We start from the raw sequence: 22,694 nt of genomic DNA on the forward strand, positions 1-22,694 counted from the left end.
TCCTTGTACTACTACTTAACAGAATAAAAATGTATAAAGAAAAAAAAACATTAAAAATGAATTTATGATTTCAATGGGAAAGTCTTAATCACTAAATAAAAATGCATGGTTTTAAAAAAAAAAAAGTATAACAATTTATTTAATAACACTCTCTCTATCTGTTAATAAATCATTTATTTATCTAAAGGCTAATATGTACATAGTTATTTATTTGTATATCGTTTTTTTTTAAATAAATGTTTAATCCAGGGTGCATCCATGATATTCATTTTGCAAAAGCATGAATGGCTTTCGAATAAAAATATTCCAATACTGCCTGCCTTCATGGTAACACCTTATCCACTTGACCTCCGGAAGATTTACCCCCCTTCATGACCAGGCTATTTTTTGCAATACGCCATTGTTACTTTAACTGACAATTGCGCGGTCATGCAATGCTGTCCATAAATGAAATGTCCTTTTGTCCTTTTATTCACACACATATTGAGCGTTCTTTTAGTGGTATTTGATCACCACTACATTTTTTTTTTACACTGACAATTTAAGACTGACAATTTAAAAAAAAAAATTATATTTTTTACTTTCTGCTATAAAACATATCCAATAAAAAATCAAATGTCTTTATTAATTTAGGCCAATATGTGTTATGTTAAATTTTGTTGGTAAAAAAAAATCCCAATAAGTGTATATTGATTGTATACTGTATATACTGGAAATGGTATGTAAAGGTATACCCCACTTTTAAGTACACAATGGGGTTTATTTACTAAAGCTGGAAATTTCAAAATCAGGCTCACTTCTGCATATAAACCAATGAGCTTCTAACCCCAGCTTGTTCAATTAAGCCTGGTAATAAAACCTGGAAGCTCATTTTTTACTATGAAGAAGTGAGCCTGATTTTGCACCTTCCAGCTTTAGTAAATAAATCCCCATTGTGTACTTAAAAGTGGGGTATGCATGTATTTTTTACTCGTAATGGCGGCAATTTGTGACATATAGTAGGACTGTGATTTTACAGTGGACATTCTGACCAACACTTTTTGAGAACCAGTGACACTAATACAGTGGTCAGTGCTAAAAATATGCACTGTCACTGTACTAATGACATTGGTTGAGAAGAAGTTAAACATTTAGGGCGATCAAAGGGTTAAATGTGTGCCTAGCCAGTGTTTTGGTGTATACTGTGTGCTGCTTTTACTAGTGATGGATTTTATGCCCTGCTGTGCTGGAAAGGAAAATCCATTAATTCCCCCCTGAGAGGACAGAGCTCTGCCTTGTTTACAAAGGCAGAGCTCTGTACTGTTTGTCTTCCCGACAATCGACAGGTGCCATTGGCCGACACCCACCTATTGGCATCTGCTGTGTCTAATCACAGCACAGCAGGGTCGACAGTGGCGCATGTGCACGCCTCCTACAAGGAAGTGCCGGATCACGCACATAGTACGTGATCATGCGCAACAGAGCTGCCTTGCCACCGTACATGTAAGTGATACGGTTCGCCAAACGGTTATCATACAAAATAAATTGAATACAAAAATGTATATGCGCTAACATTAACTCCAGTGGTGAAACCATATACAGTAAGAGTGTAGAACCTAGTCCAGTTAAGGTAAATACACATGCAATGTGGGACACAATATGTATCAAACTAGCATTACATAATACAACAGTTCCAATGTGAGTGCTGTGAATCCACACGTGCAGCACACCCTCTATGGAGAGGAGAACCAATTGATGGTAATGACTTGAAAAATGCTGGGTGAGATGAACCCTCTGCGTTTCTTAATGCTGCCACACACCCAGGTGTCAGATCTTCAAAGTAACACAGCTCATGAAAGACAGGAAAAAGAACAGAAACTCATGGTGCAATACCGCTGTAACCAGGGAAAATACAGACACTGCAGCTTGTACAAGTGCGCACTCACGGATCCCCAGAGAAAAGAGACGCCAATAACACTCCTGCTGCCGCTCAGGTAGATGGTCTCCTCATACGGATGTAAACTCCGTCGATCCCGTCATGTGGCTCCTCCCCCACACGTTACGTCACTAGACACGTGACTTTAGTATTCACGTTTTTGGTTTGGTTCACCTTTGTTTTATGCAGCAATCATTATTTAGTCATTTTTGTGGTGTCCTATATTTAATTATTTAGTAGCGCTTTAGTTTATTTTCTTTATACAAAATAAATTGTTATCCCTTACATAAAGATGCACCTCCTTCTTACAATTCATCATCTGCAGGTTGAAAGTGGTAAATTTGAAATACTCATAATCAACATTTCACATTTCCCTGATTAAAAATAAATAAATATACTTTTGAGATAATAATAACTAAGTAAAGTAAAGAAAATGTACACAATTAAGATATTGCTTTTAAAAGTAAAAAAACTTTTACTTATTTGGGGTGTGTGGCATAATTGTACTAAGTGCTTTATTGTGTACATTCATTTGCCAGGTGAAAAATAGGCATGTTTCCAACTATTTCTAAAATGTAAATGCATACTGTATATCTTCGAGGTTAAGCAATACTACATTGTTTCTATCCCTTACAAAATACATAGTAACAGCAATTTAATTAGAAGTAATCATTTAACATTTTGGTATCTCATATTTTGCCTATGCATCAACATGTTTTTTGGGGTGTGTTAATCTGAAAGCAGATTCACAGATTTAGATTTAAGCATAATGGAATGTATTGAAATCGCAATTGCTGTCTTTTTTTTTTTACCTAATCTCTTTGTCAACAATCAACTGGGTCTGCTGCCAGTCCTTTTCTAATTCAGACCTTTAATGCAAGAAACACCACAATTAACGCATCTAAAATGAACTGATTACATATAATTAAGTGCATTTGGCAGTAGCTCTACATAAATTAATTCAACGAGTAACTCTATCATTAATTATGTTGTTAGGGTTGCATTCAGCCAATGAAAATACTCTGAACATAGGCTGTTTTCTTATCATTAAATCACTGCATGTTTTTAGAAATGTGCAGTGGTAAATGTAAATCAGTTTGTTATGGAATGAATACAGTATATGCAGTGTTACCGTTATGCATGGCAATGCACATTACATGCGTTGACACATTATGGTACCATTCATTTTGAATAGCAACCTAATGTATAGTGAGTTGCAGTGCCTTGTGACAAACATTTTGTGATATTTCTAATAATTTGGATGTTTTTGGGCATCGAAAACCCATTGGGGTAGATTCAAAGAGCAATTGCGTCTGCGTAACCATAGTTACGCAGCGCAATTGCTTACTTGCGCCGGCGTATCGAATGCTCCTGATTCAGGAACCTCGATACGCCGACTGCAGCCTAAGATATGACTGGCATAAGCCTCCTTATGCCGTCATATCTTAGGCTGCATTCTTACGCAGGCCGCTAGGTGGCGTTCCGGTAGTGGTCAGCGTAGAGTATGCAAATTGCATACTAACGCCGATTCACAACCGTACGCGTGCCCTGCGTAAGCAGTTTACGTCGTTGGGTACGTCGATTTTTGCGAAAGGCTGCCCATGCTATTAGCAGGGGCAGCCAATGGTACGTATACCCGTCATTCCTGTGTCGCGTTTTTGAAAAATTACGTCGTTTGCGCCATTCACGTTCACTTTGAAGCAAATGACGTCCTTGCGACGTCATTTACCGCAATGCACGTCGGGAAAGTTTCCCGACGGAGCATGCGCACTACGCTCGGCGCGGGAACGCGCCTAATTTAAATGATCCACGCCCCCTATGGGATCATTTAAATTGCGCGCGCTTACGCCGGGCAGTTTTCCGGTGCGCACACGCAATTTACGGAGCTACTGCTCCGTGAATTGAGCGTAGCGCAGGTAATTTACGGAGGCGCAGCGGCAAAACGGTGCGCTTTGCCTGCGTAAAAAAAGTGCAAAGCTACCTGAATCTGGGCCCTTGATTTTAATGCACTGCCCCAACGCAACACACAATTAACTTGTGGCATAACATGCGGTAACACACCTGCACTAACACACTGCAGGACTGTAAATTGACCCTAAATCTGAATAAACACACGTTCACTCTTCTTCTTTGTTATCCAACACATATATCACCAGAAAGAATAGTTACATGGAATTAAACTATTAAAAGTAATCTACCATTCAGGCTGGGTACACACCATCCCCACATCCGTCTCGCAGCAGGGGTCCGGTGCGTCATGGTTCACCATTTCAGGTCTGATTTCAGACCGAATTTTGGCCTGAATTCGGACCTGAAACAGACCAAAAGACGCACAGAAGCTTTTAGCATTGCTAAAAAAAAATCAACTGATAAGCATCAATAGCTACAGTGCCTTTGTTGCTCCTCAGCAGCAGCCACAATTCTAAAGCTTAGTGGGAAAATTGCTGCTATCTGTGTGACTGCGGCACTGTTAGCATATATCAGCATTGCAGTGTACCAATTATCAATGCTTGCCAAATAGAGTGACTCCCTGTAGGGTTGACCAATGGCGACTGGTGGTAATTTTGGGGGGGGGACAGCAAACAGTGCACCCGCCACCCCTGGGGTCGGGGCTTGGTCAGTCGGTCAGTGTACTTACCTCAACCACAGGCAGCTTCTCCGGCTCTCCTGTGCGGGAATCCCCTTACCCTGCTCTGTTGCTTCCATCTCCTTCCTTCTCCTCAGCGGCCAATCAGAACGCTTCTCCTTTTGACCAATCGGAAAGTGCGTCTCACACCCGCGCTTCCTGATTGGCGGAGAGGTGATTCAGTGTTAGACTAGCACATATTTATTCACTATTCTAACACACTATCTGCGTCCGAAGCCCACCCTATTTTGAAGCCTATTAGAGCCTCTGCCCTAAACCTGCCGCTGTTATTCATGTGCCCGGTGCCCTGTGTCTATGTTCTGAAATGCCCTTGTGCACTTTCATATGTGGGCAAAACTACCGGCCCATTTAAAGGGCATTTCCAAAGACTGAGGGGCATGGTCATTGAACGTGTCAGGCAGCCCATTACATGTGGAGATCGTGACCACCTCATTCTTGATACAACGATTCAAGAAAACATATCAGGACCATCTAATCCCCGTATACCTTCTTTTTATTTGATTTTCATTCTGTGGTATCGGCCAGGAGTTGAGGATTTATTGCTGTAACACTATTTGTTACTTGTTTAATTTACTATTTCTTATGGGTTAGCGATTATGGATCGTTTTAGCTCTCTCCCCTCCCCCTATGCGTTAAGGACTCTAGTACAATAATTAGGTGTAGGACCATTTCATAGGCTGGGCTCCTAGGCCTTCCAAAGTTACCCTTGTATTTAGTTTATTTAGCTTTCATATTTTTCCCACTATATTCTTAATTTATGTTTTTTTTATGTATTTACATTATTTTTATAATTATTATTTTGATTAATTTAATGTTTTTTCTTTGTATTTTTTGTCATATTTTTTTCTTTTCTGTTTTCATTTTTTAATTTCTAATTTTTTTTCCATTCTTAATTGTCCTCTTTTAAATGTGAAATTTTTATTCATTATCATTTTATTTCTTATTTTTTTCTTCCTCTTTTCCTTTTTTTCTTTTTCCTCTTTGTCTTCTACTTTTTTTCCTATATATTTTTCTTTTTTCAATGTTCCTTTTTCTTATTTTTCCCCAAATAGGGGTTTTCCCAGGGGAAGCACATTTAGCAATAAAACCTGACAGGGATTTCAACCCTTTCCTACTCCATCCAAAACTAAAAAAAAAAAAAAATGTAAGTTATAAATACACTTTAAGGGCACTGCAAATTTTCAGATATGTATAATCGTCATCAATAAATAAGGTATCCATTATTACAATTATATAATTGTTTTTAAAAGTATAATAATAACAGTTTAATTCAAAATAAATATGGCATGCCAATATGTTATGTTTCACAATGACACCCCACAAAGTCTTAAACATTTATAATAATTAAGAAAAAAAATTCCACACTAATGGTCATTAAAATAATTTAAAACATTTTATTCAATGCTATTTTTAGCATTTGCATTTTCCTTGGAAGGGAGCAGTGAGGATGAGGCGTTTTTTGACTGTGGGGTTATGGTGTTATGGCTCAACTCAAACTGGTGTGCACTTATTTCCAAATTGAGCATGCACCTGCATATGCATTATGGTCTTTTTCAGTAAATTAAAGTACGTTATCCTTCCTGCATCACCAAAATCAACTGCCCGGTAAATGAGTTTCCTACGTTTATAAGCCTGACTTATGTTCTTCTAGCACCATCTAGTGGCTCATCAAGGTCATATTCCATGAACATGCACCAGGATTAATGAATTCAAAGAAACAAATTATCAAAAAAATGTATTACTGAAAATATATATATATTTTTTTTATTTTATTGAAGCATTACAGTGACTTAGGGGCTTACTTCACAGCACCAAATGATTGGTCCACCAATGCATCACTACCAAACTGTTCGACGAACAGACGAACACCCGATCTTCGACTCAAACATCAGGCTCATCCCTATATTTAAGCAATTTTTTTTTTTTTTTTTTTTTAGAAGGAGGGTTTACTAATCATGACAGTTATTTAATTTTGAAAGGGAGATTGATTTACTAAAAGGCAAATATACTATGCACTGCAAGTTCAGTTGTTCTAGTTCTGAAGGAAGCTCTGAAATGAGGGGAAGCTCTGCTGATTTCTATCATCCAATCCTGTGCAAGCAAACTGCTGTTTTTTTATTTTCCAATAATGTGATTGAGTATTCTGTGCAAAGTGAAGCTTTGATTCATTTACTAAGCTCTGGAGAAACTGCACTTGCAGTGCACAGTATACTTGCCTTTAGTAAAGAATATGTTTTGATGTAATTATAGTTTTAATATCCGTTAGGGGATGTAGTGTTGATGAACCCTCTATTTTTTTCTTTTTTGATATGAAGTAAAAGTAGTTAAGCCTTGTACACACGATCAGATTATTCAACGGGAAATCCGACCGTTTGTATGCTCCATCGGACAATTGTTGTACGCCAACAAATGTGGAATAGTATGCTTTAAAATTGTCTGTCAACAAATGAGTGTTGTCGGATTGTCCGATTGTGTGTACACAAGTCAGTTGGACAAAACTCCAAAGTATAAACACGCATGCTAACCATAACACAACATTAGCAGAAGTTGCCCAAAGGGTGGCGCTAAAGAGCTGAAAAACCAAGTCGTTTTGTGTTTGTTGGCCGACAATTCTTTGCCATTTGTATGCAATACAAGTTCCTGGCCTTCGGACAAAAGTCCTATGCTTTGTCCACGGAAAATCAGATCATGTGTATGAGGCTTAACATTGCTTTGTTCTAGACTCTTTGTAGTCTATTTATATATATATATATATATATATATATATATATATATATATATATATATATATATATATATATATATATATATATATATATATAAATGCTGTTTAAATGTGTCAGCATTCACACAGCAATTATAAACAATCCCTGTAAAATATCTAATATGTTTATTCCATTGATTGTCAGCTACATCTAGTGGCAATAATGCAGTATTTTCTTGAAATACCTCAATCAGTGAACTACTGCATTTAGACCACTAGATGGAGCTGGCAATCATATAGGAAATAGACATATCCTGGGGTTATTTGTGACAGCTATGTGAATGCTGACATATTCACACGACAGATTTTTTATAAATAAATGACTTTACATAATAAAACCCTATTTTGTTGCTTACCTGTTCAGGTTTGTGTGAAAAGTAATTCAGAGCCACACCTGTCCCTTGAGACTGGTTTAACTCTGCTGTTATTTATTCAGAATGACATTGACTGAATGATAGTAAAAGTTCATATATGTCACTGAATGCTAAAAATAAGTACCTTATATTCATATCACTAAAAGTCTGTAATTAAAAAACTTAAAATGAACAACTGCATTATTTGAATGTTTTCATTTTCATATAAAAGCTTGTGACTGAGGCCTATTATTGTATATTTATGTATTATTAACCAGTTTGCCAGAGACTGCCAGAAACTGAGACATGTAAACTGAGCTGCCATTATCTGAGTTTTTTACAGTACATTTGACATTTAGCAATGGCTGAAGTAAAAAATAACATCTTTAATTAAAATTGCAATCTTGGAATGCTGCTTGACTAGAAAACACAGAGGAAAGCTATAGTTGTCTTACCTATGTGCATAGTGGCTGCAGTTCTGCATACAGCTTGTTGCTTATCTTCATATAAAGCATATAAAAGGGTATCTTAAAGTGGAGGTTCACCCAAAATCTTAGGGCCAGATCCACAACAAGCGGGCTTAACTTAAATCTTCCTATTTAAGTTACACCGCCGCAAAATCTCTACCTAAGTGCACGATCCACAAAGCACTTACCTAGAAATTTTCAGCGGTGTAACTTAAATTCGTCCGGCGCAAGGCGGGCCCAATCTAATGGGGCGAGTCCCATTTAAATTAGGCGCGCTCCCACGCCGGACGTACTGCGCATGCTCCCGACGCGATTTTCCCGACGTGCATTGCGCGAAATTCCGTTACGCGGAGTTTTGTGAATCGCGCCAGGTAAAAAAAGTTGCGTCGGAAAAAAAAAGAGATGCGGCGGAAAAAAAAAAATGTTTAAAAAAATTTGACAGCGTCGCGGGAAAGAAGGGTCTACTTTTACATGGTGTACTAACTTTACACTTTGTAAAAGCAGCCCTAATTTTGCGACGGCAAACTAATACTTACGGAGAAAAAAATGAAGCGAAAAAGCTTTGTGGATCTCCGTAAGTGCTAATTTGCATACCCGACGCTGGATTTCGACGAGAAATGCCCCCAGCGACGGCCGCGGTACTGCATCCTAAGATCCGACAGTGTAAGTCCCTTACACATGTCGGATCTTCTGCCTATCTATGAGAAACTGATTCTGTGGATCAGTTCCATAGATAGAAACAGGGATACGACGGCGTATCAGTAGATCCGCCGGCGTATCCCTTTTGTGGATCAGGCCCTTCATTTTTAACCTTAGATTGATGCTCATTTTGTCTAGGGGAATCAGGTGTTTTTTTTTAAATCGAAGCAGTACTTACCGTTTTAGAGAGAGATCTTCTCCGCCGCTTCCGGGTATGGGCTGCGGGACTGGGCGTTCCTATTTGATTGACAGGCTTCCGACAGGCTTCCGACGGTCGCATACATCGCGTCACGATTTTCCGAAAGTAGCCGAACTTCGGTGCGCAGGCGCCGTATAGAGCCGCACCGACGTTCGGCTTCTTTCGGCTACTCGTGGCGCGATGTGTGCGACTGTCGGAAGCCTGTCAATCAAATAGGAACGCCCAGTCCCGAAGACCATACCCGGAAGCGGCAGAGAAGATCGCTCTCTAAAACGGTAAGTACTGCTTCGATTTAAAAAAAAAACACCCGATTCCCCTTGACAAAATGAGCCTCGATCTAATGTTAAAAATTGTTTTTCGGGTGAACTCCCGCTTTAAGCCTCATACACACGATTGGATTTTTCGACAGGAATTGTGTGATGACAGGCTGTTGTCGATTCGACCTTTGTATGCTCCATCAGACAATTGTTGTCGAATTTTCCGCAGACAAACGTTGGATATGCTATCCGACAAACGTTGGATATGCTATCTGACAACACACAATTGTTGGCGGAAAATTTTAAAGCATGCTGCTTTAAAATTTTCCCGCCAACAATTGCGTGTTGTCGGATTTTCCGAGCGTTTGTACACAAGTCCGTCGGACAGAAGTTGCCCAACGGGTGGTGCTAAAGAGCTGAAAAAACACCCTTCAGACAAAAGTCCTATGATCTGTCCGTGGAAAATTCGATCGTGTGTATGAGGCTTAACAATATCAATTTTTCTAGAAGTGCTGTGAGCACCACATAACATGATGGCTTTAGACCAGTATAAAAAATATGGTTTGTGTGATGGTAAGATCAGTATGATGTGCATTAAAACAAAACTCCAGGGAAACAGCTAATACAATGTTTAAAAACATACTCATTGCTAAAAATATTTGTAGTTCTGTTCGGTTAAACTTGTGATTCAGGCAACCTTGCCAAACAGAACAGTCAAGTCCAAAGCCTCCAGAGTATTTAAGGACTAATTAGATCAAGTATCAACAACACACACCCACGTGTTATTCCTGAGCTTCCCATTCATGTAAGCATATTTACAAGGTAGTGATGAGCCTTTTTACCTGCCTACATACATTAATAGTGATTTTGTATATGACTGGATTGCAGCGACTTTTCTGCAGTCTTGGTTCCCAAGTGTCTCCTCCCTCCTCCTGCTGGCGGCCAATCCAATGGGAAATCTTGTTTTGGCCAATCGGGTGACGAGTCTCATGACCCACTTCCTGATAGGCCAGGAGGAGAATCAGAATTACATTATTATTATTATTATTTTTATTAGCATTATTATTAATGACGCGGCTCTGACTACGTCACTGGGGAAACCCAGGGTTTCCATTGCGTCACTGGCTCAAGCCACGTCATTTGCCGGGTTGTCTCCGGTGGGGACAGGCGGCCAGCGATGCGTGTGCTCTGGATCCCAGACCTGGATGGATCTTCTCATCACTGGACCCCGGCGGAGAGGAGATCACCCGTCGCTGGATACCAACAACGTTGGGGCGGGGATCGAGAGTGGATTACCACCTCTGGATTTATTTATATTTTTTAATAAACAGACTTTTTCCACGGTGTGTGTGTTTTTTTTACTATTATTTACACTTTTTTAGTGAATTGGTAGAGGTACAATGCTCTCTCGTCCCCCCCCCCCCCGTCTTTTCTGTGGCTGGCCAGGTTATGTGCTTGAATAAGGGGTCTGGTGTGGATTTTTGGGGGAACTCCACGCCATTTTTTTTTTACATTTGGGGTGGAGTTCCCCTTAAAATCCACACCAGACCCGAAGGGTCTGGAATGGATATTTGGGGGGAACCCCACTTCATTTTTTTTTTTTTTTGACGGCGGGGTTCCCCCTTAATATCCATACCAGACCTGAAGGGCTTAGTAATTAAATTTGGGGGGACCCCCACGCTTTTTTTCTTATGAATTAATTTTCTCTGAATTACCGGGAGCCAAAAATTAATTATAGCCGCCAGTGATTTTTTTAAATGACTTTTTTTACTTCAGAAATTACACTTTGTGCAGGGACAGTTCTAAGCATGGGAAACATGCGCTATTTCACAGGCATACTTTATAACCTTATGATGTGCGCGCGCACCCTCTAAAGCCATCGTTTGTTAATTGTTTTTTTTTTAGCTAAAAAGGCGGATTTAGATCTTGATGACCAACCCCATGAATAAGTCACATGACGAAACATGTCGGGGGCGTGGTCATTCTGTCACAATCTGAACTAACGTGAACTATTTAGACGTGTGGCGTTTTTTTTTTTTCCAAAATATTTTATTGGTTTTACAGGAGAATCTTATAACAAAGACAAAAGAACTAGGGTACAATGCCTAGTCCACAAAAAATTGTACATAGTCCGGTGGTGTACAGCGTTAACATACAGGTAAAGATATTTCACGGACTTGTTTGATTGTTGGAATAATTTAGGACTATAAGACAGACCTCCAGGGAGAGGCAAAGATAAAGATAAAGGTAAGTAAAGGCTAAAGAAAGAAGTAGAGAGAGGGAGGAGAACAAGCAGAGATCTTTATACATTCTAGATACACCGTAGTGAGAATCATAGCTTTAACACCTTGAAGCACCATATATGAAATTGGCTCATTAGTAAGAGAGAAATAGAGGGCGATGGGGGGAGGGGAGAAAAATGTCATTATGATATCACAGTACCTCGGCTGAGGGGCGTTCACGTAGGTTGAGGGGTCGTAAAAGCAAAGGAACCTGAGGATAAGGCATTCTTTTCTGGTATAGATAGGCAATGCATGATGAAAGCTGACCACTTTAGTTCAAACTGAAGTTTGGAACGGTTGGGGGAGGAGAGAGTATCCATATTTTCTCTGAGTAGTAAGATTTTTAGCTCTTTTATCGTGGCTAGTATAGAGGGAGGGGTTGGAGTGATCCAGTGTTGGAGAATCGTCCTGCGAGCCGTGAGCAGGGCTAGAAGTATCCATTGCCGCGTGTGTCTGGGCAGGCGGTGGTATACGGAAGAGTGTGGTTCCGTGTGGGGGGGGCAACCAAAAAGTAGGAGTGTCGGGTCCATCATGGGGCAATACTGAGTCACTCTGGATACTAGGCGGATAACCGACGTCCAGAATAACGCTATTGTTGGACAGTTCCAGAGTCTATGTAGAAGCGTTGGTTTGATAGTTAGGCACCAGGGACAGGCCGGGCCTATGTCAGGTGCTTTTGCTGCAGAAAAAGGGTAGTACGCCCTATGGATGATCTTAAATTGGGTCTCTCTCCAAGACTCATTTTGAATGATAGACCTGGTAAGATTGTATCCTTTTATAATGTCCTCCACTTCCACGATACCTGGCAGGTCTTTGGCCCATGACGACACAGAGGTTTTTTGTAGGGGTACCGAAAGTTTCCCAAGCAGTGGAGTGTATATGTCCGAAATTGAGTAGGTGTCATTTTTAATAAGGGTATCGATGAATGATGTTCGGAGGCGAACAGCTTTATTCGGGCATATTTTGTTTATGAAGGCTACATATTGCATGTAAGGGAAGTAATGGCTTTGGGGAAGGCGGAATTCCAGTGACAGCTGGGAAAATGGTTTGATAGTGCCTGAGGGATCCTGGAAAAGGGAGTGAATCTTCTCTAAACCTTTGTCCCTCCATTTAGAGAAGGGCTCGTACTGGAGACTGGGTGTAAACATAGGATTCCCATAAATCGGGAGGTGCTTAGAGAATAGTGGGGGTAGCCCCAGTTTTTTTCTGACTTCTCGCCAGGCCACTAGGGTGTCTCTGAAGAGCAGGTTGTGTTTGATTGACACTGGTAATTTCTGAAATGGGCTATGAAGTATAGCCGCTAGACTAGAAGGCCTGACCAGTGATGACTCAAGATTAAAGTTAGAATATTTAGAGGAACCCAGTATCCAGTCCAGCCCGACCCTCATGAGGCAGGCCAAATTATATAGCCGTATATTGGGGAGGCCCACTCCACCCTCACCCTTCGGGAGAAACATTTTGGTCAGAGCTATTCTCGGCTTGGTCCTCTTCCAGATAAATTTGGTTATGGCTTTGTTTAGTATTTGGATATCTTTATGTTTCAGTAGTAGGGGCAATGTCTGTAGGGGATATAATAGACGGGCAAAACTGACCATTTTAAATAATGCGCATCTCCCGAAGAGAGAGAGAGGAAGATCCGTCCAAGTTTCAAGTTCACCCACTAACCTATCAATCAAAGGAGGATAATTCAGAGTATATAGAGAAGACGGTGTTTTGCCAATTCGCAAGCCTAGGTATGTTATATATGTCTTCGCTATTCTTAAAGAAGAGGGGGGGTGGACGTGGCGTTGGGGGGTAATACCTAAGGGGAGAATCTCGCTCTTTGAAAAGTTAATTTTAAGTCCCGAGCACTTACGGAAGTTCTCAAAAATATCTTGTATGGCTGGTATGTCCGTGTGGGGAGAAGATGTAAATATTAGTATGTCATCTGCAAAGAGAGCAACTCTTAGTTCCTCCTGCCCTATGTGAAGACCATGCAACCGGGGGGATAGCGAAAGGAGGCGAGATAGGGGTTCTATAGCGAGATTGAAGAGCAGAGGGGAAAGAGGGCACCCCTGTCTCGTTCCTCTGTGTAGACGGAAGGGTGGGGACTGTAAGCCTGCTGCAGTGACCGTGGCGGAGGGGGCTGAATATATGTTTTGGATGAAGGAGTAGAACGATCCCTTCAGACCCAAACGTTGCATAACCAGAGAAAGCCACTCGAAACTAACGTTATCGAATGCTTTCTCCGCGTCAAGGGTAACTATTGCCGTATCTTCAGAGGGGTGTGTCTGTGCGTATTCGAGGGCCATCAGTACTTTGCGGATGTTGGCCGCGGCGGATCTGCCTTTTGTAAATCCTGATTGGGCGTTGTGTATAAGTGATGGCATAATATCTCCCAGTCTGGTGGCTATAATCTTAGATAGTATCTTGGAATCTATATTTAGTAGTGATATGGGGCGAAAGGATCCTGGGTCCAGTGGGTCTTTCCCCTTCTTTGCAATAAGTTTGATATTGGCCAGATGGCCCGTAGGAAGATATGGACCCCCTGCCCAAATGTGATTGAAAACCGTGTGGAGAGTGGGTAAAAGGTCTGGGTTTAGGAGTTTGTAAAATTCGGGTGTGTACCCATCTGGTCCAGGCGCTTTTCCATTGGAGAGACCGCCCAGTGCCCGTTTAATTTCTGCTAGGGATATGGGCGCATTTAGTTGTTCTAGCTGTTCGGGGTCTATCACGGGAAGTTTGGTGGTTTTTAACAGGGTTTCGGCCAGATCCCTATTCACCGGTTCTGCGCTATATAATGTGCTATAAAAGCTTTCCAATGTCTTATTGACGTCTTTGGGTGTTGTGGATAAAGAGCCGTCGGGGTTCCTAAGCTTGTCAATGTGTGTCGGCGTATAGGGGCCCCTCGTGAGTCTGGCTAGAAGTTTGCCTGCTTTGTTCCCAAATTTGTGGAAGAGTAATTGTGTTGCTGATTGTTTTATCTTTTCCACTCTTTCCGCCCAACTATCAAATTTTCCTTTGGCTGATACCCATTCCTTAAAATTGCTGTCTGTGCGGTTGTCATTTAGGTTTTGCTGTGCCATGCGCAGTTGGTTATTTGCTGCCACGAATTGCCTTTGTGCGTTCTTTTTGTATCCCGCTGCGTATGAGATAATCCTACCTCTCAGGTAAGCTTTACCCGCTTCCCAGAATAGGTTAGGGTTGTCTGTGTGTTGGGCATTGTCTCGTGAGTATTCCCCCCAAGCCGCGGTCAGCATAGCTTTAAGACCATCATCATGGGCTAGAAAAGCTGGGAATCTCCATTGAGGGGGAGAAGTAGTTGGCCTATGATAGTTGAGTGAAATCGCGATAGGGGAGTGGTCAGAGATCACCAAATCATGTATGATCGTGTCGTGTATGCGCGGTAAGAGAGCGTGTGTGCACAAAAAGTAATCAATTCTTGCGAACGTCTTGTGGACCGGTGAGTAAAAAGTGAAGCCCGTGTCTATGGGATGTTGCAACCTCCACGTATCAATAAGGTTCGTAGCCTGTGTCATGTGCCAAAGTGGGGTGGGTCGGGAGGAATGGGTTGGTCGAGATTGTAGTCTAGGTCCGGACCTGTCCTCCTGGTCATTGAGCGTTGAATTGAAATCACCCCCCACAAGATGGGGGGTGGGGTCATGTAGTTGTAGTAGTGGCGTCAGTCGTGAGAAGTATTCCTGATCAGGAGAGTTGGGGGCGTAGATGTTGGAGATCTTAATGTCTCCTGAGGGGAGTCTAAGATGTATAGTTATATGCCTCCCTTCTGTGTCACTGGTGGTGGAGATTAGATCATAGACCAGGTTTTTATGGATCAAAATGAGTGTGCCTGCCTTACGGTTGATCGAAGTCGATCCCACCACTTTCCCTACCCACAGTTTTTTCATTCGAAAAAAATCCTTATCCTCTAGGTGTGTTTCCTGTAGTAAAGCTACATCTGCCTTTAGACGTTTGAGGTGCCTGAGTATTTTCATTCGCTTTGTCGGTGCTCTTAACCCTTTGACATTCCAGGAAATTACTTGTAGTTGGGTCATGGTGAGTGTGGTGTGGGGATAAAGATGTAGATATTTATAGTGTTCTTACCCTGAGTCCTGGAGGTGTTTTCAGGTGTGGATGGTAATAGGAAGCTTTCGAGCTCGCATTTGCATTGGTAAAACCGTCTTCTCATGGGGAATAGAAAGGTGTCAAGAGAGACGGAAAGGAAAAAAGAAAAGAGAGAAATTAACATCATCACAACCATACAATAAACAACTGACTTCGCTTTTTTCCGTATGTACTCTCCCCACCGGACGTACCGCTACACCGCCAGTAGGGGGGGTTAAATGTACTGGCATAGCCGTATTCATGTGGAAAACCTCGCAGACGCCTGTGTACTAGTCTCGGACTGGTTTTCCATTAATTGTGACTGCGGGTTATCTTGTGATGAGAGTACATCCCTACTGAATGCTATACAAACCTGACACTTCGGCATCAGCCGTAATTATAATACTAGCCCTGCCTTTAAACTATGAGGTGGGCAGGTTCGTCTGAACAAGTGCCCTCGGCTAAATAGACAATATTGCATAAAAACAGAGGAAAATAAAATAACGTAAAACTGTAACAAATTAAATGATCTAATGGTCGCAATGCCAGAACAGACTGCAGGTAATCTGACGGTTTTGGAGCATGACGCTTAGGGTGATTACCCCAGGATGAGCATCTGGGTGGTAGTACGCGCCGCAATGGGCCTGAAGTACTGGCATTAAAATAACCCCTTAAGGAAGTGGGGACATAAAGAGAGCCAATAAAGGATCAATACAGGCGATCTGTTGGTATCCCAGAAGGAGTGGGGGAAAATCATCCGGAGCCTTGATGTTCAGATGTCTGCGTTTGCTTAAGGCGTTTTGGTGGTTCCTTACGCGGGCTTCTCTGATCTCTTGGGCCTTGTTTCACTCGATCTGCGTATGTGCTTGATGGCTCTTGTACAATGGACAACGATTGCAGGAATGCTCTGGCCTTCTCAATCGATTGAATTGTGAGCTGTTTTCCATCCGGAGCTTGTAAGCGTAGCACCGCTGGGTAGGCCAACGTGAAGCGGAGACCTCTTTTATACAAATCTGCACAGATAGGCTGAAAGTCCTTCCTTTTGCGCGATACCTCTGCCGAGTAATCAGCAAATAGTAGAATTTTGTGACCCTCAAACTCCAGCAACCTGGATTTGCGAAAGGCCTGTAGCATCTCCGTTCGGTCAGCATAGTTTAGGTACTTGGCAATAACGGGTCTGTGGCGGGCCTGGTCTTCCGATTGCGCGCCAATGCGATGCGCTCTTTCCACCACGCACCTGTGGTTGAGGCCTAAAATCTGCGGCAAGGCCTCTGAACAAATGTCCATCAGGGAGCCCTGCTTGTGTGACTCAGGGAGGCCTATTATACGTAGATTATTTCTCCTGGAGCGATTCTCGAGGTCTTCCATGCGTTCGTGTAGGATTTGTTGGTCCTGGGTGAATCGCTCCAGGGCCGTCTCCATGCTGTGGTGATCTTCCTCTACCGAGGACACCCGGTGCTCTATTGTGTCCAGCCTCGTGGAATGCTCTCCCAGCTCTTTCCTGAGCTGTTGTATGCCCTCCGCTACCGCCCTGTCCACCGCCGCTGTGATGGTGGGTGAGAGCAGCGCTGCCACTGCCTTTGCAATCCGTTCATGGGTGCTTGCGTGGTCAGGCATAGCGGGGAGTGAGGTGTCCATACCTTCTGGTTGTGGTCCGCTGCCTAGCTGCGGGCTGAAGGAGCCAGGCTGAGGGCCTCCGTGCGTCGAGGTATTGCCACGTGTGATCTCTGCAGCGGCCATGTTGCCCGGATTCGAGGCCTCCACTATCGGTTCCGTGGCGCCCGGTCCTCTGGCCGCTCGGGCTTGCGTGAGGTATCTCTCCATCCGCCGGGGTTCCCGCGGGATGTGGGGATGTATTGTTCTGTGGTCCGGGGCTATGCCGGGGCTTTGTAAGCAGAATTCTCTGGCGGTGAGTGCGGAGCCTCCGGAGCTAGCGTCTCCTACATACGGCGCCGGAACCGGAAGTGTGTGGCGTTTTTGAGCTTGCTGTGGAACCAGGAAGGAGCTTTTGAATACCATAAGCGTTCCAAGGGCTGTGAGTACTTCTATGCCGATTGAGGGTCCGCCGTGACCACTGGCTCACCTGCAAGGAATATTGGATTACATCTTTTTGATTTGGAGTGATTATTGCTTGGTTAAAGAGTTTGTTTGTGAGTGTATAATTTGAAGATTTTTTGCATGGTGTGTTATTAAAACTGGTTTACAGTATTACACTATTGTGCACTTTTTTTCATTATTTATGTGGATACATTTTTGGATTGCACTATTTGGAACGGATCTCTTATCAATACATCTGAGTGGTCCTGGTTAAGCTTTTATGCCAAACACGTGAGTGTGAGGCCCCGTACACACGAGAGGATCCATCCGCTGGAATTGATCCGCGGACCGGCTCCAGCGGATAGATCCCCTGGTGTGTATCCCCTGGGATGGATTTCAAGCGGATAGAAATTTGAAGACATGCTTTCAAATCTATCTGCTTGAATCCATCCCAACGGATTGATCCGCTGGTCTGTACAGACTCACCGGATCAATCCGTCCGAAGGGATCCCCCACATGCGTCGTAATGATTCGACGCATGCGTGGAATTCCTTATATGACAGCGTCGCGCACGTCGCCGCGTCACCATCGCGGCGACAGCACGACGCGTCATCGCGAGGGGATTTCGGCGCGGATTTTGATCCGATGGTGAGTACACTCCATCGGATCCAAATCCTCGCAAATCCTCTAGATGATTTATCCTTGGAAACGGTCCGGTGGACCGTATCCTCGGATAAATCCTCTCGTGTGTACTAGGCCTGAGGCCTATCGTTCTGGTGAGTGCGTTTTTCTGAAGGGTGGAGGATTCACTGAACACTGTGGTGTGGTGGAAGAGTCTGAGGAAGAAATCAACACTTATGAACTTTATTTTTTGTCACCTTTAAACACTTGTTTTATTCACGGGTTTTTGATACTCATTTATCCGTCCAATCATTTGTGTGTTTTTGTTTTACACTCAAGAGTGTTGTGTTCACTACTACACTTTTATATGAATATTTAATTTATTCTTTATATACTTTTGTTACGTTTTAGTTATTTAAGCGCTGCTTAATATATTCAGTCACTTATCTCCTATAAGCAGGTGTTAGTGCACTCATATATATATATATTTTGCCACAATTTCTCTTTTAATAGCAGCAGCTAGTTCAGTTCATTATTCTTTCCAGTGGAGCGCAGTGGTGGTAGTTATCTGACGGCCTTTTTAATTACCAACTTTACATATACTTTATACCCCCCCTAGGTACGAAATTTAAAGGAATATTTATTTTTTATTGTTTCACCTTAAGCATTATTAAGTTCACTGCTCCCGAAAAACGTCAGTTTTTAAAAAAAAAAATTGCATTGATACATGTCCCCTGGGTCAGGACCCAGGTCCCCAAATACTTTTTAGGACTATAACTTGCATTTTAGCCTTTAAAATTAGCACTTTAGATTTCAAACGTTCGAGTCCCATAGACTTTAACAGGGTTGTAAAGTTCACACAAACTTTTGGTCTGTTCGCAGGTTCTGGTGCGAACCGAACGGGGGTCTGTTCGGCTCATCCCTAGTGGTGGTGAAATCACCTCTTACAGCGTTGAAGTCACGGCTTTATGTTTCGTGGGGGCAAACTCTGTTGCTGTCAAGATAAATAAATCCACGCTGCAACTGAATGGCGTACCTGCTAAGCAAATGATGGTTAACAATAAAACAAACTAACATTACAGTATAACAGCAAGACCTTACCATCCCATACCTGAAGAGCAAATACAAAAAAAAAACATAGTAAAACTAAAAATTTTAACGCAACCTGTGACTAAAATATATATGCCGAAGCATGGGGGCATCCGCCTGCAAAAGTTAGGAGCAAATCACTCCTCCGCCCCTGCTGCCTCCAGGCTTCGGCATTTATGCTCTTTTTTTTAACTGTGGTGGTGAAATCACCTCCTACAGCACTGGAGTCACGGCTTTATGTATCGTGGGAGCAAACGCTGTTGCTGTCAAGATAAATAATTGTTTTGTGTTTTTTTTGTAACTGTAACGGTTCGGTTCCAGGTTCGGGTCTCTCAAAATGCAATGGCATCTTGGGAGACCCTGTGAAAGTGTGTCCTAGTCTGTGAAATGCTGTACCCTATGCTAAAACTGCACTAGTGTGTGGTAGCATTTAAAACATTCACCAATGCAGAGACCAGGATTGTCAGGACAGCATGGACAATAATAACGATGTCAGGCCTATATCCGCGCTTTCTAGGGACACAAAATTTTCTTTCTCAGTGGGTAGGGGTACAAGGGAGGACATACGGAAAATGCCTCTCATGCAGCTGGCTTACTGCATTTGGTTGGGAATGTTGAGGTGAAGCACCGCCTGGATACAGAAGGGCTCTGACAATCTCTTCCTGGAATTTAAGGAAGGATCCAGTCTGTCCTGAAGCTCTGTATAGCACATGAGCGTTCAGAAAGGCAAACTTAAATAAGTATAAAGACACTTTTTTGCACCAGCGTCTGGCCTTACGGGCAACTAGGTATGGCGCCAACAACTGGTTGTTGAGGTCCACCCCTCCCATATTTTGGTTGTGTTTGTGGACACAGAGGGGTTTCTCCACAACACCAGTTGCCGTAGGAATTTGGAATGTCGTGTTTGCGTGAAGGGAGGATAGAACGAAAACATTCTTATTATCCCTCCACTTCATAGCGAGCAAATTATTACACTTGAAGCAGGCTCTCTCCCCCAGCCTAAGACGGGAATCTACAAGCCTCTGGGGTAAGCCCCGGCGATTAGGTCACATGGTGCCACATGCGCCAATTTGATTATCAAACAAGTGACTAAAAAATGGCACGCTCGTGTAATAATTGTCCACATACAAATGATACCCCTTTCCGAATAAGGGTGACACCAAGTTCTACACTATCTTGCCAGCATTCCCTATGTAATCTGAGCAGTTCTCCGGCTCTACGTGACTATCTCTTCCCACGAAAACTATAAAACTACATGTATAGCCTGTGGCCCTGTCACAGAGCTTATACATCTTGACCCCATATCTGGCACACTTGTTGGGAAGATACTGTTTGAAAGACAAGCGGTCAGAAAATTTAATCAGATACTAGTCAACGCAGACAACTTGATAGGGAGTAAACTAGGCTGAAAAACGCTAGTTGAAGTGGTTTACGAGGGGCTGAATTTTGTAGAGCCGATCGTATCCAGGGTCTCCACAAAGGACGACAGAGTTCATTGTTGTTGAAAGGCATGAACCGCAAGATCAGATCGTATCATGCCCTGGTCATGGAGGCAGAGAACATGGGCAAATGGTAAACTAGGTCAATGGACCAATATGCCCGCAACTTACTCATTTTAACTATGCCCATCTCGAGGGATAGGCCCAGAAAGGTCTTAAATTCGGAAACCGTAATTGGTTTCTATTCTCTGGCAAGGGAGGACTGGGGATTAGCAGGGATGAATTGACCAGCATACAAATTACTTTGGTCCACCATAGATCTTTAGAGATTTTCCGTGAAAAACAGCGAACAAAAATCAAGTGACGTAAAATTAACTGTTTCCACCTGAATTTCAGGTTGAACAGTGAATTGGGGAAGTACGGGTGCTGTAGAAGTGGTGGGCTCCCAATTAGGATTGGCAAATTCTGCAGGAAGGACACTATGGGACACTATGGGACACAATGGGCCTGTCTTTGTCTTATTGGTGGAAGCGGGACACTACTTGTGCTTGCCACCTTGCCAGCTTAAACTGCACTTATGGTACTCGCCACGTCACCAAGTGTTACTGTAGTGCTGGATGTACGACCAGGGTGTACTAGACTGCTGGTGCTTGCCAGTTCACCAGAAGTATGTCAGAGTATAGTTCATGGAAGAACTGCCACATCTGCCAACACTCAACAGGGCCACAGACGTGTGAGACGTATGAGCACCAGTGTGAATGCGCATTTGCGCACACCCGCGACCGGCTACGAACATTGATGCACAATCAAGCAAATCCTGGCATCCAGTGGCCTATTTAAAGTCAGCAGTCTGATCCACAAGTTGCTGGATGATCGTCTGCCCCCCTATGTGTTTCTATGCTCCTGTTTATGCTGCTATTGGATTCCCTATTACCGACCCAGCTTACCTTGACCTTTTTTTGTCTCCATCCCTGGTTATAAAAAATGCTAAAAAAATGAAACAAAAAAATACTAAAATGCCTGAAACCATTATAGTTACCTTTTTTAAATATTTGTGATTATAGGGCCGGATCCACAAAAGACATACGCCGACTTAACTCGAGTTTTCTAAATTTACACGGCGTGTATCTTTGCGCCCGATCCTCAAAACGAGAAGCGCCTGAAATTCCGACTTTTCCGTCCTACCTAAAATAATTACACCTGCGCATTCTCGGGCGCAAATTACGCTAGGCACGCCGCTTTTTTTGATAGGCAAAGATGCAAATGAGGGAGATAGGGCGATCCACAGAATTAAGTGTGTGCGCCGTAGATTACGCCCTGTGCGCACCTGTTAGTTTCCCGGTGGGAATTTACACTTTATAAAAGCAGCCCTAATTTTACACATGCCGTCTGAATGTCTGCTGAAGCAACACCATTGAGGAAGAGCTCAGCACACACACACTTTCAGGACTACAATCTGTCTGCCAAAATGCCAGGACCATCAATGATCCTAGCTGCATTAGTGTCTTTAGAGGCGCAAAGAAGGAGGAGGGCACAGAGGAGGAGGAGGAGGGCACAGGAGAGGGTATACTGCCCACGCCAAGATGTGTTTGGCATGCCTGATTCTGAGGTATTCCGCAACTTCAGATTTAACTGTGAGGCCATCCTGGAATTAACCACAATCCTTCAGGAGGATCTCACCAGCCCAACACAACGCTCCCATGCACTGCAGCCACTCCTCAAAGTACTGGCAACTCTGCATTTTCTTGCCACTGGCTCTTTCCAACGCACAAGTGGAGGCGTGGCTGGGATGGCACAATCCTCCATCAGCAGGTGTGTGCACCAAGTGGTCCCTGCAATCCT

This window comes from Rana temporaria, chromosome 5 (assembly GCF_905171775.1).
Source record: "Rana temporaria chromosome 5, aRanTem1.1, whole genome shotgun sequence".
In the NCBI taxonomy this organism is placed as follows: domain Eukaryota; kingdom Metazoa; phylum Chordata; class Amphibia; order Anura; family Ranidae; genus Rana; species Rana temporaria.